Genomic DNA, 17,466 nt, shown 5'->3' with positions numbered 1-17,466 from the left:
ATTCTTCATTATGTATCCAAGTCTCTAATGTCCTCCATAGTCACCTATTGATCAAGTTTGAACTTGTTGGTCCCCAACTACGTTGGGTCCTAAGAGGTTAATCACAATAGGCTTGGCAACCCAAATGGTTCTTTTCTTGACACCATTTTGAGTACCAACAAACTTGGCAAACACATTGCCAACCTTATCCTTCCCAAGGGAATAGATATCATCAATAGTGATTGGGTTGGATAAGTTACCTCTTGTGCAAGACGAAGCGACGTGACCCTTCTCACGACATAAGTAGCAACATCTACCCTTTGCTTTCTTCCCAATTGATTTCTCACCTCGGGGAGTGTTGGCTTGGGTCTTATTGGGAAGAGGCCTTCCTTCAACTTGTAGTTGAATATGTGATTGAGTTTGTGGCCGCTTACCTTGTTGCTTGTGACTTTGAGACTTCGTCTTTAGAGGGCAAGATCTGACATGGTGCCCTTTAACTTTGCACTTGAAGCAAATGATTTTGGCCGAATTCTTGACTTGTTCTAGGCCCCTCTTGTTCTTGTTTGAGTTTACTCCAACATCATTTTTGTCATTCAGAGATGTTTGCTCACACAGGACGTTGTTGAGTGTGGACATCCCTTCATGACATTGTTCCAAGTCTTTCTTCAAAGAAGTGACTTGGGCCTTGAGCTCTTCGATTTCCTCTGCAGGGTTAGTATCAATGCAAGTACTAGAGGAAGTGTAAGCTTCAATGTTAGAGCAACAAGGAAAGGAAAGTAATTCATCACACGAGGTAGCAATATTATAAGTAGACGAATTACGAGGACAAGCACATGGAAATATAGTACTTTGACTAGAAGTAGTGCCATTGTCCACATGAGGCTCACTTGATGTTACCTTGGTGATGATAGCCTCATGAGCTAACCTTTGCACATTATAGGATGTTAGAAGATCGGCATGAGAGCTTGTGAGCATTACATGGTTTTCTTCCAACTTCCCATAATTGCTAGTTAGTAAATCAAGTTGAGATGTAGCTCAATATTCTCCTTCAATGTTGATACTTCAAATGAGGTAGAGTTAGATGTACAAGTATCATCAACAATATGAGAGGAGTAAGTAGCAAATAGAGACTTCTCATGAGTAGATTGAAGCTCCTCATAGATCTTAGAGGTTTTGATGAGCTCTCCGTTGACATTATTGCATTCAAGGAGAAGGACCTCAAAATCCTTTTTAAGTTTATCATGAGTAACTTCAATCTCTCCTTTTGAAGATCTTAAGTCTCTACATGCTTGATGACTCTTCTCAAGTTCATGTTCAAGTTGTTCACTTTTAGCTTGTTCATGATTAAGTGAATCATTACAATTTTCAAAGTAAGCAAGAACATCTTGGAATCTTTGAAGAGCGTTATTTTTAGCTTTATGAAGAATTTTACTGATCACTTAGATATTTTCAGTCAAGTCATCATCATCATCCTCATCGCAAATATCATCGTTATTGCACAGGGAAGATGATACCTCATTATTACCTCTTGCCATGAGGCACATGTGAACTGGAGGAGTTGATGATGATTCTTTTGGTGAATCAGATTCTTCATTAGTCAAAAGTACTTCATATTTCTTGATTTCCCCTAAATTATTAGTCATAGAGCAACTAGGGAGAAACAAGATATTTTGATCAAGAGGACACGAGGAAGCAGGCATATCACCACAGACATTTGTCGAGGGATCGTTAGGTGAAATGCATGACCTATCAGCACAATAATTTACACTATGTGTGGTGCTTGATATGCTCGTGTCCATAGAGGCTATGACATTTTCATCAACATATATTTCTTCACTCACCATGTCATTACCTTGTGAGATTGAAGATGCTGAGGTGTGCAAGCAATCGGATATGGAAGTAGTGGTGGACTCTTTAAGATCGAAAAGAGTGAAGAGATCATGCACCAACTCCTTCATCATAATACCGTCTTCATCAAGATTGGACCCACCATATATAACTTCAAGTTTAGTCCAAACTTCATGAGCTGACTTGCAAGTTGAGATAGACTTAAACACTTCAGGACTTATGGTTCGATGAATGGCAAGAAAAGCCTCACAATCAAGATACATTTCATTAGTAGATGACGATGCATCATCCTTTTTGTCGGCAATCCCTACAAGAACAATTCGTAAAGTATTTGGGCCCATGGCCCGAAAGTGATGAAGCATACGGATTCTCCATAGGGTATAATTTGTGCCATCAAAGTCAAAGGTGCCATTGTGCACTAATCCAATAGTTGACATCGATACTCTCTAGGTCGTGAAACCTAATTAAAGAGATACCTAGCTCTGATACCAATTGAAAAGACCTCGATGACGCCTAGAGGGGGGTGAATAGGCTATTTAAAAACTTCTTCGGATTTGGCTTGAAACTAATGCGGAGATAAACTAAGAGGGTACTTGTCAAGCACAAATCCTAAATGCACTAGGCACTGCAACGTGTATCAACAACATGATCTACCAAGATGGACACAATACAGTTACTAACAAGCACAAGTAAGTTACAGAAACTTACTTGAGCTATATCACACGATAAGTAGGTGAACAACACAAGATACTAGATCACACTATATCACACGATATATCAAAAGTTGCCAGTATGAACGTGTGGATATAGAAGGTATGCTTGAATGATTAATCTTGTAGAAGAAATAGCCAACACAATATAATGAGCACAAACAATATGCAATGTATGTATGCTCAAGTAACACAAGTAAACCACAAGTAAGGAGTTAGGGTTAAGGATAACCAAGGTCACTGAGACGAAGATGTATCCCGATGTTCACTTCCTTGGAGGGAAGCTAGTCACCGTTAGAGAGGTGGATGTTACCACGAAGGCACACCAACGCCACGAAGGCTCACCCTATTCTCCCTTTGAGATAACACCACGAAGGCGTTTCTCAACCACTAGTGGTAAGCCTTTGAGGTGGCTTCCAAACCCCCACAAACTTTTCCAGGGGCTAATCACACGGATTGATTCCTCTCCGAAGAACTCCTACCGCCTAGGAGTCTCCAACCTCCAAGAGTAACAAGATCACGGGGAATGCTCAAAACTTGCTCAAATCTCAAATAGCTTGGGTTGAGAGGAGGAGAGGGAGACGATCTATCTTTTGATTGGAACAACTCTCAAAGGGGCTCACAAATGCTCTTGGGATCTAAGATTTGGTGTGAGCAAATGCGTGTGAGGTAGAAATGTGTTCATATGAGAATAAGGCTGTGTTGGGGCAAGCTCTCACGAAGTGGGAGGGGGGTATTTATAGTGGGGAGAGAAAAACAGCCGTTGGGGACACTTTAAGTCACACAGGATCCGGACATCCAACAGTTCTCGGAAGTCTGGGCGTTCGCAAGGGGTCGGACGTCCGACAGGGGTCGGTCGTCCGAGGACTGTAGCTATGACTGGAAACACTGTGAATTGAACAGCGACCGGACGTCCGGAGAAGCCGGAAATCCGAGTTATTCGACTCAACTTCTTCTGGTGGGAGGTTCCGGATTTCCGAAAGGGGACGGACGTTCGGCCCTCGGACGTCCGGAGGGAGCCGGAAATCCAAGTTATAGAGCTCATGTTCTTCTGGTGCCGGGCTCCAGATTTCTGAAGCTGGTCGGACGTCCGGCCCTCGGATGTCCGAAGGGAGCCGGAATTCCGAGTTATATGACTCAAATACTTCTGGTGGAGGGCTCCGGATTTCCGAAGCCTGCCGGTCGTCCGGCCCTCGGACGTCCGGAGGGAGCCGGAAGTCCGAGGCAATAGACCTGTTTTGAGATAGGAACAGAGTAGAGAATATGTGGTCTGAGCAGAACAGTGGAGATGTAGTTTGAGCAAGTTCATCGCAAAACCTGTGATCCCCTCTTAATAGTGCGGGATCCCTAAAGACTCAAGAATTGTAAAAGGGGTACCGATGATCCATACTTGAGTGTATACTTTTATTCGCTCATCATCACTCCGCACCACTAACGTCAAAGGGACTGATACCTTTGAGTTAGCCCTTTCACTTGAGCTTGATGTTGTTGTTCCTTCTTGGCCCAAGTTGAAAGCAAGACATGGTGCAGTCTTCAAGTAGCTCTCCCATACACAATGTGGAAAACCTAGCTTATGTATTCATCTTCATTTGTCCACCATGTGAACATCCACAAGAATCAAGCATGTAGTGCTCAGGAATGCTTATCTTGATCTTGTCCTTGTTAGCACATGAGCTTATCCTTATTAACACATGATCATTAACAATAGTTTCAATGATATATTCGTGATGATCCACTTGAACTTGCACACCACAATCTTGATGACGATCACCACTTGACGTCATCCTTCATGAGTTGTATGAGACCTTCCTTTTGACGCAAGTCCATGGAAGCACACCTAACCCCCACATAGGAGTCTCACAAAGACCATGGGTTAGTACAAAAACACGTAATAGACAATGCTTACCATACCATGGGATCTCTTGATCCCTCTCGGTACATCTTATACGTTTTGTGTGTTGATCATCTTGATTTACTCTTTGTCTGAGATCTTGATCAACCTAGTGTCTCTATGACCATTCTTTGGATAATACCTTGAATACCATCTTGGTCATCATATAAACTCCTTGAACCCAACAGATGGACTTCAAGAAGTGCCTATGGACAAATCCTATAAATATAACTTAAGCCAACCATTAGTCGATAGGAATTGTCATCAATTACCAAAACCACATATGGAGATATATGCTCTAACAGTTGTAGGAAAGGAGGGACTTGGACTTACCTCCAAGTCAAAAGGAAAACGGAGGAACAGGAACAAACGATCCCCTACCCTCATGGACATCTTTGTCAAAGAGGGCGAAGGGACTCAGGAGGTGAACAGGAACAAGGTGGACGATGGTAACGTCAAGAAGGGCAAAACCATTCCTACTAACACAGCCGGCAAACTCAATCCTTCCTATGTTTTATGTCGTGCTGGTGATGGGCATGTTTATGCCAGATTTGTTGGTTCTTACTATGAGTCCATTGAATGGGCTATTTGGGTTCCTAAGACCCTTGTCTCTAACATTAAAGGACCCATTCAAAAATGGGTACCTAAAACCAAGCCTTGATCTATTGCAGGAGTTTGCTTCCGGTGGGGTGTCATGGTTGCTCGATAGTGGAGCAACAAATCATATGACCGGAAGCAAGGACTTAGTGGTGGATGTGCATCCTTCTCCATCCATGCCCACCCATGTCCAACTCGCTGATGCATCCTCGTCAAAGGTATTGGGATTTGGTAAGGTGGTCATCTCTCAAGAGTTATCTATTGAGAAGGTCATGCTTGTTGAGTCTCTTGCCTACAATTTACTTTCGGTTCGTCAACTTGCAATTATGGGTTTTTCCACTTTCTTTAATCAAGACTCTTAAAGTAGCCTATGTTGGATATGTCGAAAATGGTCTTTATGTGGTGAACTTTTCAAAGCGACCCACTAAGACTGTGACTTGTCTAATGGCTAAATTTGATGTGGGCTGGCTTTGGCATCGCCGACTAGCCCATGTCAATATGAGATGTTTGCAAAGTCTTCTCAAAGGGGACCATATTCGTGGACTAACAAATGTGAGTTTTGCTAGAGATCGTGCTTGCAGTTCCTGCATTGAAGGAAAGATTCATGAAATTTCTCATCGTCCAACGACTCTCATTTACACTAAGAGGCCATTGGAGCTCCTCCATATGGATCTTTTCGATCCTCCATCATTTGATAGTCTTGGAGGTAGAAAGTACTGCTTGGTGATTGTTGATGACTACTCAAGATACACCTGGTTATATTTCTTCAAGAGGAAGAGTGAGACTCAACAAACTGTCATCAACTTTGCTAATGAAGCTCAACGTCAACATGAAGCAAAGATTTTGATGATTAGAAGTGACAACGCCACCGAGTTCGAGAACTACACCTTGGACGAGTTTCTAGGTGATGAGGGAATAAAACATCAATATTCACCACCATATACCCCTCAGCAAAATGGCGTGGCAGAAAGGAAGAACCGGACTTTGATGGATGCTGCAAGAACAATGATGGCGGAATTCAAATCTCCATATAACTTTTGGGCTGAGGCCATCAACATAGCATGTCACGCGTCCAATCGGCTCTATATCCGCAAAGGCTTGAACAAGACTCCATATGAGATTCTCACCGGAAACAAACCCAATCTCAAGTACTTCTGAGTAATTGGTTGTAAGTGTTTCATTCTCAAGAAAGGTGCACGTTTAGCTAAATTTGATTCTAGAGCACAAGAGGGCATCTTTGTTGGTTATGCTACAAACTCTCATGCTTACCGTGTCCTCAACAAGTCCACCGGACTCATTGAGGAGACGTGTAACGTGGAGTTTGATGAAAATAATGGCTCCCAAGTGGAGCAAAGTGGTCTTTGTGATGTAGGTGATGAAATTCCTCCACAAGCCATAAGAAGAATGGGGATTGGTCAAATACCCCCCATTGAGGAACCCCTTGTGGCCGAAGGAGAAGGACAATGCTCTACTCAAGTGGAGCCATCACCCTCACAAGCCCCACACGCTTCCGATGAACAAAGAGAAGACCCTCAACAAGTTGAACAAGCTCAAGGTCAAGATCAATTGCCCAACGATAGTGATGTGTCCCATGATGTACAAGCACTTCCCCAAGGTTCCGAACCTGCTCAAGATCAAGATCAAGATCAAGTGCAACTACAAGATCCATACCAAATAGAAGCACAAGATCAAGATCAAGAGCAACCACAAGTACAAGGACAAACAAGTGAACCTGCTCAAGTCAAAAATCAAGTTGATCAGGATACTGTCTCGCAATTCCCTTCTGCAGCACCAAAAGCTGGTGCCAAGGGAGGTCCAAGACGCAAGGGCAAGCAAAGTAAACAAGTCGATGCCCCCCAGTTATCCAATGAAGAACTCTTGGAGCGTCGAGCAGCCAAGATTGCGAACAAGCTGAGAGTCAAGTCACATCTTATGAAGAATGTACTTGGCAGTTTAAAAAAGGGACTATCCACCCGTTAACAGATTTGGAATTATTGTGAGCATCACGCACTTGTTTCGTATTGTGAACCTCAATAGATACAGGAAGCGCTCGATGATGAGGATTGGCTTATGGCCATGCATGAAGAACTCAACAAATTCGAGCGTAATCAAGTCTGGGATTTAGTGCCAAGAACAAAGGAGGAACATAATGTCATCGGGACCAAATGGATTTTCAAAAACAAGCAAGATGCCAATGGGATTGTGATTCGAAACAAGGCAAGATTGGTGGCTCAAGGCTACTCCCAAGTCGAGGGTATCGACTACGGTGAAACCTTTGCCCCTGTTGCTCATCTAGAATCTATTTGCATGCTACTTGCATTTGCTTCTCATCATAATTTCAAATTACGGCAAATGGATGTGAACAGTGTTTTTCTTAATGGTCCTTTAAATGAGTTGGTCTATGTCAAACAACCCTCGGGATTCGAACATCCCAAGCTCCCCAATCATGTGTACAAACTTAATAAGGCACTCTATGTCCTTAAACAAGCCCCACGTGCGTGGTATGAGTATCTTACTGAGTTGTTACAAGATCGTGGGTTTGAAATTGGGAAGATAGATCCCACTCTTTTTACTAAGAGGGTTAAAGGGGATTTGTTCATATGCCAACTATATGTTGATGATATCATTTTTGGTTCTCCTAACATTTCTTTCAATGAAGAATTTGCTGCACTAATGACCGAGAAATTTGAGATGTCCATGATGGGAGAGTTGAACTTTTTCCTCGGATTCGAGATTAAACAAGGCTTAGAAGGGACCTTCATCAAACAAGCCAAGTACACTCAAGACATGCTCAAAAGGTTCGAGCTCGAAGATGTCAAGCCGGTCAAGTTCTCATGCCAACATGATGCAAGCTTGACAGTGATCCCAATGGTAAAGCAGTGGATCAAAAGGTATATCGCTCCATGATTGGATCCCTCCTTTAGCTTTGTGCATCTAGACTAGATATTATGTTGAGTGTAGGGATTTGTGCACGGTTTCAATCCGCACCAAAAGAAAGTCATTATATGGCTGTTAAGCGAATCTTTTGATATTTGGCTCATACCCCCAACTTTAGTCTATGGTTTCCCAAAGGAGCAAACTTCAACCTAGTGGGCTATTCTGACTCAGATTGGGCAGGATATTGTGTGGAGAGGAAGTCAACTTCTGGAGGATGCCAATTCCTTGGTCACTTACTGGTAAGTTGGTCTTCAAAGAAGCAGAATTATGTCTCACTATCATCTATCGAAGCTGAGTATGTGGCAGATGCAAGTTGTTGTGCACAGTTGCTATGGATGAGGCAAACTTTAAAGGATTACGGTGTCACTTGTGAGAAAGTGCCTCTTCTATGTGACAATCAACGTGCTATCAAGATTTCCCTCAACCCGGTGCAACATAGCAAGACCAAGCATATTGATATTCGCCATCACTTCATTTGTGAACATATCAAGCTTGGTGATATTGAGGTTCACTTCATCCACACTGAAGAGCAAGTTGCAGATATTTTCACTAAGCCCTAGATGAAGCAAGGTTCTGGGAGTTAAGGCATGAGCTAAATATCATTGATTCAAGTAATGTGGATTGAAACTAGGCACTTTGCACCTCACTATGCATTAGATCTTGATCTATATGTAGGCACGGACATAGGGGGAGTGTTGTTCTCTCAATGAACTTTCCCTCGCACCCATTATGCATAAATTGATCAAGTCTTTCATGTTGGCCATTACTAAGTGGCACTTGTGCTTCAAAGACGAGCGTTGGTCATGAACCCAAGGATAATTCTTCGCGGTGTCATACCTTTGCCTCAAACATAGGTGGCCTCGGCCACCACCCCCACCTTTCTCTCATATGGAAGAAAGGATACAAAATGACTAGTCGGTATACCTTGCTGGTGCTATCTTTTTATTACACTAACTAGTAGTTGCCCACGTCTTTTCCATGGAATCATATGTCTCGTTGTGCCATTTTGAGCGGTACTACCGCCAGGGGTAGCAGTACTACCACTAGGGTAGCGGTACTACCGCCAGGACCCCAGCGGTACTACCGCTAGGGATAGCGGTTCTACCGCCAGGACCCCAGTCTACCACGACTTGACTAGGGCTATTAGGGCTGTCACAAGGGGGAGCGGTACTACCGCCAGGACCCCAGCGGTACTACAGCTAGGGCTAGCGGTAGCACCGCTAGGTCAGCGGTACTACCGCTAGGTCCCCAGCGGTACTACCGCTGGCCCGTACCCCTTCGGCTATATAAAGGAGGGGGAGCCCATTTTCTTTGCCCTCTATCTTCTTCCTCGTGGCTCTTCCTCCCTCTACCCCGAAGTCCCCCCGTTTGGATCTCTATCTGCGGAGCCCCTTCTCTCCCTTGAGTGGAGGATTTGCTCCACTCCTCCTTCCTCCATCAAGTGCCATGGACACCGGTAAAGCTCCTACCTTTATTCTCTTGATTGGTGTTTTCTTGTTCTAGGGTTAGGAGCTTGGTGATTTGGATCCATGGGTATGGTTTGTGCTTTGTTCTTGGATGGAATGAAGGAGATATTCTAGGGGAGTTTAGGCCCTATGATTCATTGCTTTTATCTTGACATGCCCTAGGTTCTTCATGTTTTAGATCAAGTACTTTTTCTCTTATTTTGGATTAGATCTAAAACTTGAATCCTCTTGACTAGGCATGCCTCTATCTAGATGTTCCTGAGGTCCCCATGCGATTAGGGCTATGGTGGTTCTTGTAGTGATTCTATGTAGTAGCCATGGCCCTCGTAAATCCAATCTAGTCGTTCTTATGAGTCTTTCTATATTCAGATCTGAAAGTCAACCCCCTAGCGGTACTATCGCCAGCCTGACGGTACTACCGCTAGGACCCCAGCGGTACTACCGCCACGGGTAGTGGTACTACCGCTAGGACCCCAGCGGTACTACCGCCAGGGGTAGCGGTACTACCGCCACGAGGGTATTTTCCGTTTTGTTTGGCAATGTGTTTTTATTCTTTTGTTTCTTTTTGATCATTGCCTTGACTCCTCCTATCGCTCTTTTTTCGGTGTGTGTATTGTGTGTCACAGGTGGTGCTCGCCGCTCGAATCCCCCACGGGAGACCCAACCGTAGCAGTATCGCACTCCAGATGCTCCAGAGGGCTCCGCCACTTCCGGTCTGAATCCCAAAAAGAAGTCTTTCAAGAAGGCAGCTCACAAGACCAAGGGGATCAACGTTCGCAATATGCCCCTAGGGATTTTTTGCGGTTCCGCACCCGCAATCACTATCTAGAAGAGAAGGCTCAGATCAAGAATGTCGAGCATGTTTGGTCACGGGATCACTGCATGATCTATCACGACATCATCAAGCACTTCAAGAAGATGTTTGTTCCAGTGCAGTGGATTGACTTTGCTCACCTTCAGCGGAACCCGGATTACTTTGGTGAGGCTCTCTCTTTGATTGACAAGCTTGGCATTAAAGAGATCATCACCTTCAAGCGCGACTTTGATCCAGATGTTGTGGCCCAATTCTATGTCACTGTTCACTTTGCACCTGATGACGAACGCACCATGACTTGGATGACCGGTACTCAGAAGATGACAGGTTCCTGGTCAGAATTCATGAAGCTTCTCAAGGTCGACTTTCACGGAGATGAAACTCCTCTTGGGTTGCGTCCTCATGCTCCATCTTCATCTGCTGCCACCCCAAGGACAGGCTGCAACAACTTTATGTGAAGAAAGGTGTGCTCCCCAAGCATCTGGATATCATGCATCGGATCTTCCGCAACACTCTCTTTCCTCGCATTGGCAACTTTGACGAGGTGCATGGTCATCTAGCTGAGATGCTTCTGCTCTGTGAGGAGGCTAAGACTAAGGAATCTGCCCCTCTCGATATTGCCCACGTGATGTTCAATGAGCTCTGGAACTGCATCATGAACCGCAAGGTTCCCATCTACGGGCCCTACTTGTTTGCCTATATTCGCCAGAGGTGGCACGAAGTCTATCTGATCAATGAGTTCCCGATTCAGGCTGATTACTTTGTGCATGATCCTATCAAGCTCTGTATCAAAGACAAATGGGCCAACCCATCCACTTCGTCTCATCACATGGACACTGACACAGAGACTGCTGCTGAAGGAGGCCCCACTTCTCAGTCCTGCTCTTCTGTTATGCCATCTTGGCCAGTGAAACTGAAGGATAAAATGAAGGCTCTCTTCTGTATGCAGGCCAAGGGACAATATCAGTCTCATGTGGCCCAGAAGGAGAACCGTCAGAGGCACAAGCGTGTCTTGAGGACCCTTGATGTTGATATCTCCAACGGCTCAGAGGACGACATCACTCCAGAGTCTGATTGGAAGTGGGCTCAAGGTTATCAGTGGTCTGATGCAGAGGAGGAGGCGTCTGAGGAGGACAATGAGGAGGAGCAGGACGATCCGGATGCCACGGACGAGTCTGGGGATGATGAGGATGCGGAGTGACCACCTGTGTCGTTAGGTGTGCCCCTTTTTTGTGTCTTGTGACAAAGGGGGAGAGAGTCTAGGAGCTAGATTAGCGCTTTGCTTTAGCTTCTAGGAGCTGGATTTGCGCTTTGCTTTAGCTTTGCTTATATTCATCATGTTTGCATTGAACTTGGTTTGATCTTATCTGCTATCTTTGCTTTGTGTGATGTGAGTATTGGACTAGTGTGAGACTTATTTATATCATATGTTGTGAGTCATATGCTCTTTAATTTTCTCTATCACTATCTTTATGTTCACATGCTATTTACTGTGCAAATCCGGTATTGTCATCAATCCACCAAAAAAGGGGAGATTGTTAGGGCATATTTATGCCTAAGTAATTTTGGTGATTGATGACACTACCGCAAAGGACTAATCGTGTGTGTTGAGATTTCAGATAACACATGTCAACGGCACAAGACGACTCGCCCCCCCTCCGTGGAACAGAAGCACGGTGTTCTCTACGATTCTCGTGCTTTGAGTCATAGGAACATCGTACTATTAAGAGGGGACCCGTAGTGGAAAGGTTTGGGTGGAATCAATTTTGCACGCACACACTTTACCTCCTTTCCCTTTCCCTGCAACTTTGGAATGGTTCCCGCCTCTGTTTATCTCCTCTAAGCAAAAAGGTCTCTCAGCGGTAGTACCGCTGGAGCTGGCGGTAGTACCCCTGTGCTGGCGGTAGTACCGCTCCAGGAACTTAGTACCGCCTTCCTAGCGGCTGTACTTCGTCGGACTTTTTGCGAAGACTTTCTTGGCGGTGGTTGGCCCGGTAGTGCATCTACACTACCATGGGCCTAGTGGTAGTACCGCTGCTGCCAGCGGTAGTACCACTAGGCTCGGGCTGTGAGTGGGAAAATGGTTGGATTTCCCCCCCACTATATAAGGGGTTCTTCTTGCTCTAGAACCCCACCTTTTACCCTCCCAAGCTCCATTGTTGCTCCCTAAGCTCAAAAGTGCTCGATCTCTCTCCCTAGCCAATCAAACTTGTTGATTCTCTAGGGATTGGTTGAGAAGGCCTAGATCTACACTTCCACCAAGAGAAAAGTTGATTCCCCCACCAATCCCTTGCGTATCTTGTTACTCCTGGGTGTTTGAGCACCCTAGACGGTTGAGGTCACCTCGGAGCCACATTCCATTGTGCTGAAGCTTCGTGGTCTTGTTGGGAGCCTCCAAGCTTTGTGTGGAGTTTGCCCCAACCTTGTTTGTAAAGGTTCGGTCGCCGCCTTCAAGGGCACCTATAGTGGAATCATGGTACCTCGCATCGTGTGAGGGCGTGAGGAGAATACGGTGGCCCTAGTGGCTTATTGGGGAGCATTGTGCCTCCACACCGCTCCAACGGAGACGTACTTCCTGTCAAAGGGGAGGAACTTCGGTAACACATCCTCGTCTTCATTGGTTCCACTTGTGGTTATCTCTAACCTTTACATTGTGTATGCTTATGTTGTTGTGTATCTCTTACTTGTCTTAGTTATCTTTGTTGTTAACATCATCTAGGTTCACCTCTTTGTTGTCATTTTAGTGAACCCTTATGTTGCTTACCCTAACTTGTTAAGATTAATTAAAAAGTGGTTGTTGCCTATTCACCCCCCCCCCCCTCTAGTCAACCATATCGATCCTTTCAATAGCGTTGCTTAAAACCTTTTGCAACTAGACGAGCTTTATATCTATCAATGGTACCATCATAATGCCTTTTTACCTTATAAACCCATTTGCAGTCAATGATATTCTGTCCGTGATGTGGTGGAACCAAATGCCATGTTTTATTTGACAAGAGTGCACCAAATTCTTCATCCATAGCAGCTTTCCACTTAGGATCAACAATAGCCTCCTTGAGATTTTTCTGGTTCACCTGTAGCACAGAAAGAGCCCCAACGAATACAACCATCGGTATGAACTTTGGGTTTGAGAATACCACTTTGGGATCGAGTGTGAGCACGAGGAGGTCGAGGCGCTGGTGGCGTTAGTTGCATGTGTTGCCGGACACGATGTGCCAGCGCAGAATCAGAGGATACCGCGTCGGATGGCAAATCGGAGGCAGGCAGCGATCCAGAGGAGACAGCGGGCGCGGGAGAATCCATCTCGGAGTGCACAGGCGACGCGCCAGGCGAGATAGCGGGCCCCGCACAAGAATCGGCCGTGTCGGCCAGCATCGGTTCGCCACGTCTGGAGGAGTCGCCCGAGCCCGAGGCAGGGGACAGCGCTGGCCCCGCTGCTGCGGCGCGTGACGAACGCGTCGAGTCCTGACGCGTTGTCGACGTGGGGGACCGGTCGGCACCCGCACCAGATTGGCGCACGAAACCCGGAGTGGATCCAGGTGCTGCAGCAGCCGATCCCGAGGCCGGTAGCCCCGGATTTTCTGATACAGGTGCTGCGGCTGACGATCCCGAGACCTGCAACACTGGATTTTCTGCGGCCACCATATCTGCAGGAGGGTTAGTGTGCATAAAATCATGAGAAGCACCTACCGAATCCTGCAGATTGTTAGTAGAGGTGGGTGCATAAGTATTGGAAATTGCCATGGGGTCATTCTGGACTGCTGGAGGTGTAAGATGACTTGATGGATTTAGAAGGGTGGGTGGAAGAAGCACGAGTTCAGCACGGAGTTGAGCTCCGACATTGGGATGTAAAGATGCAAAGGGAAAAATGTGCTCATCAAAAATAACATCCCGAGACACATAGACCCGCCCTGTTGAGACATCAAGGCATTTATATCCTTTATCTAGATCACTGTAGCCAATGAAAACACATTGTTTTGAATGACACTCAAGTTTATGTTTATTGAAAGGACGCAAATTAGGCCAAACAGAACAGCCAAATATACGAAGAAAGGTGTAGTTTGGTGTGAGACCAAAAAGACGTTCCAAAGGAGTTTGATTGTGAATAACACGACTAGGAACACGATTTATAAGATAGACCGCCGTAGAGAAGGGCTCATCCCAAAATTTTAGAGGCATGGATGCATGAGCAAGGAGGCAAAGACCAACTTCTACAATGTGGCGATGCTTACGTTCGGCAGAACCATTTTGTTGGTGAGCATGAGGGCATGATACATGGTGTGTAATGCCAAGACGTTGAAAGAATTGATTCAACTTTTGATACTCACCACCCCAGTCGGTTTGCATAGCAATGATTTTGCGGGCAAACAAACGTTCAACAAGTGCTTGAAAAAGATGAAATTTTTGGAAGACATCTAATTTTTGTTTGATAAGATAAAGCCAACTAAATTTGCTGAAATCATCGGTGAAGCTGACATAGTGTTTTTTTCTACCAACTGAAAGAGGCCCAAGGCCCCAAACATCAGAATAAATGAGCTCTAAAGGAGCTTGAGAAACACTAGTTGAACGAGAGTAAGGTAATTGATGGCTTTTAGCCATTTGACAAGCATCACACACAAGATGATGATCTACTTTATTTGACACTTGAAGACTATTATTGCGAAGAATCTGCTGCACCACAGGAAAGGAGGGATGGCCTAGGCGTCTATGCCACCTAGACGTGGATGGCTTGATTGCTCCAAGGATATGACGTCCATGAGCAACCGGTTGGCCAGTAGCAACAGGGTACAACCCATCCTTACTCGGCCCATGAAGAATTGTGCCCCCCGTTTCCTGATCGTGAATAGAAAAGAATTCCGGGTAAACAACAAGATAAGCATCATTATCTTTTGTGAGTTGAAAACCAGAGAGAAGATTCTTGGACTTGGGAACATGAAGGATGTTGATTAAGTGTAAAGGTTTATGTGGAGTAGGAAGCAGCGAATGACCAACATGTTTAATCTCCATGCCTTGACCACTTGCGGTGTGGATTTGCTCCGGTTCAGTGTAGCGATCATGAACAACAAGCTTCTCCAACTCACCGGTCACATGATCCGTAGCTCCGGTGTCGAGATACCAATTGGTATCGACACCGTAGGCAGCAGAGACGGTATTGGTGGATTTGGTGCCACCGCCGCCGTTGTTTCCACCACCGCCGCTGTTTCCACCACCACCACCCTGACGCTTGGGAGGAGGGTTGAAGTTCTTGTCATAGCGCTTGAAACAACGCCAGGCAGCATGCCCCTGGTGCTTGCAGATCTGGCACGTCTCATCCCTTCCGCCGGAAGGAGGAGGAGCACCAGCGTTGGGAAAGAAGCCACCGCCGCCACCACGGTAGACGGAACCAGGGTTGTTTCCACCCTCGTGGCCAGACGAGTGGGCATCGGTGTTGTTGCGGGAGCCCCCCTTGGAGGCGAGGTTGATGGAGAAGGAGTTGGTGATGTTGTCGTTTTGTGCTTCGATGCGCGCCTCCGCCGTGTTGAGCAGATAAAATAGTTCCGTAAGGCCGATCTTTTGATCAGCCTCGGGACGAGAAGAGAGGGCGGCAACGTACGAGTTGTAGTCGGAGTCCAGTCCTTGCCGGATATAGGAGACCAACTCGTCGTCGTCGATGGGTTTCCCTGCTGCCGCCATCTCATCCGCAAACCCCTTCATCTTGGTGAAGTAGAGGGCGACGGGTGAGTCCCCCTTCTTGGTGTTGCCGAGTTGCCCCCGGAGCTGGATGTGGCGCGCCCTGGAGTGGGACGCTAACATTTGCTGAATCACTGTCCAGACGCCGGTTGCAGAGACCAGGGAGTGCACGTGAAGGAGAACATCACGGGACATGGAAGCAAGGAGAAAAGTGAGGACATGTTGATCCTGCGTGTACCAGAGGACATGGGCAGGGTTTGGAGTCGACGAGATCTCCTTCTTCCCTGCAACATCAGTCTCGGTGGTTAAAACAGCGGGCGGCTCGGCCATGGTGCCATCAAGGTAGCCCATGAGACCATCAGCGCGCATATGTGGAAGAACTTGTGCCTTCCACACCAAAAAATTGTCCCTAGCTAGCTTTTCGGTGATGGTGTGGCCTAGCGCAGCAAGGGAAGCAGCCATGGTGGAGCTCGAGGAGTAAGAAGACATGTCGATGGCAAGAGGTAGGCTCTTATACCATGTGGAAAAGGCTGGAAGCGTATGCTCTTAGCAGGGACGCGTGCATGTTTATATAGGCGGCATAAGCCGAAGAGATATACATCAAGGGTGGTTTAAGATCAATCTACTCTTATCTATCTACAGTTTAAACACAATGGGATAGAGAGAGATCCTAACATACACGTACACCTATACGTGTTATACAAGTCATGTATGATACAAACACATGTCGTCTAACAAAAAGCAGGAGCTAAGCTTCCAGAAGTCGAGGAATGGCTCGCAAATGGGTTTGAGGAGCGTGTCAAAAACAGAGGCATGATCCTAAGGGGCTGGGCGCCACAAGTGATGATCCTGTGGCACCAAGCCATTGGAGGATTTGTTACGCACTGTGGCCTGTGGGTGGAACTCAACAATAGAGGGCAGTTGCGCAGGTGTGCCCATGATCACATGGCCGCACTTTGCGGAGCAGTTTGTGAATGAGAAGTTAGTGGTGGATGTGCTAAAAATCGGGGTGGAGGTTGGAGTGCAAGGAGTTACACAGTGGGGAAGTGAAAACCAAGAGGTTATGGTTACAAGAGATGCCGTGGAGTGAACACCCTGATGGATGAGGGGGAGACTGCAAAGGAGTTGAGGGTGAGAGCAAAAGAGTGTGCCATTAAGGCAAGGAGGGCTTTCGATGAGGAAGGTTCTTCATATAACAACACAAGGCTATTGATTCAAGAAATGGGAAACAAGACGGATGTACATGCTTGATACAGATGGTTATAAGATATCTTTTCCAGTGTGAACATAAAGGGAAAGAGCCTATAGTACAACAAGGTTGTCTTGTCCTGTTTATATGAAAAATAGCTAAAGGGTCAAACTCAAGAGTAGTGAGGAAAATATATTGTTTTGAATGTGCTGGCTAGTGCCCCTAGCTGCCAAAATCCATCCAAATATGCATTTTTATCTTCTAAACTAATTTTCCGGATAAATGTATGTTTATCTTAGCAAGTGGAGGCACAAAGAGGTATGAATAACTTCAAACAAACCATGGTGTAATAAAAGCACATAAAC

The 17,466-nt window shown here is 45.9% G+C and overlaps 1 pseudogene; it reads left to right on the top strand.

Moving 5' to 3' along the window:
• The window catches only part of LOC123439552, a 29,812-nt pseudogene extending 12,615 nt beyond the window's left edge, over positions 1 to 17,197 (top strand).
• The last annotated feature ends 269 nt before the right edge of the window (positions 17,198 to 17,466 follow it).

Source organism: Hordeum vulgare, chromosome 3H, assembly GCF_904849725.1.
Source record: "Hordeum vulgare subsp. vulgare chromosome 3H, MorexV3_pseudomolecules_assembly, whole genome shotgun sequence".
Lineage (NCBI taxonomy): Eukaryota > Viridiplantae > Streptophyta > Magnoliopsida > Poales > Poaceae > Hordeum > Hordeum vulgare.
This window is presented reverse-complemented; position numbering and strand designations above follow the sequence as displayed.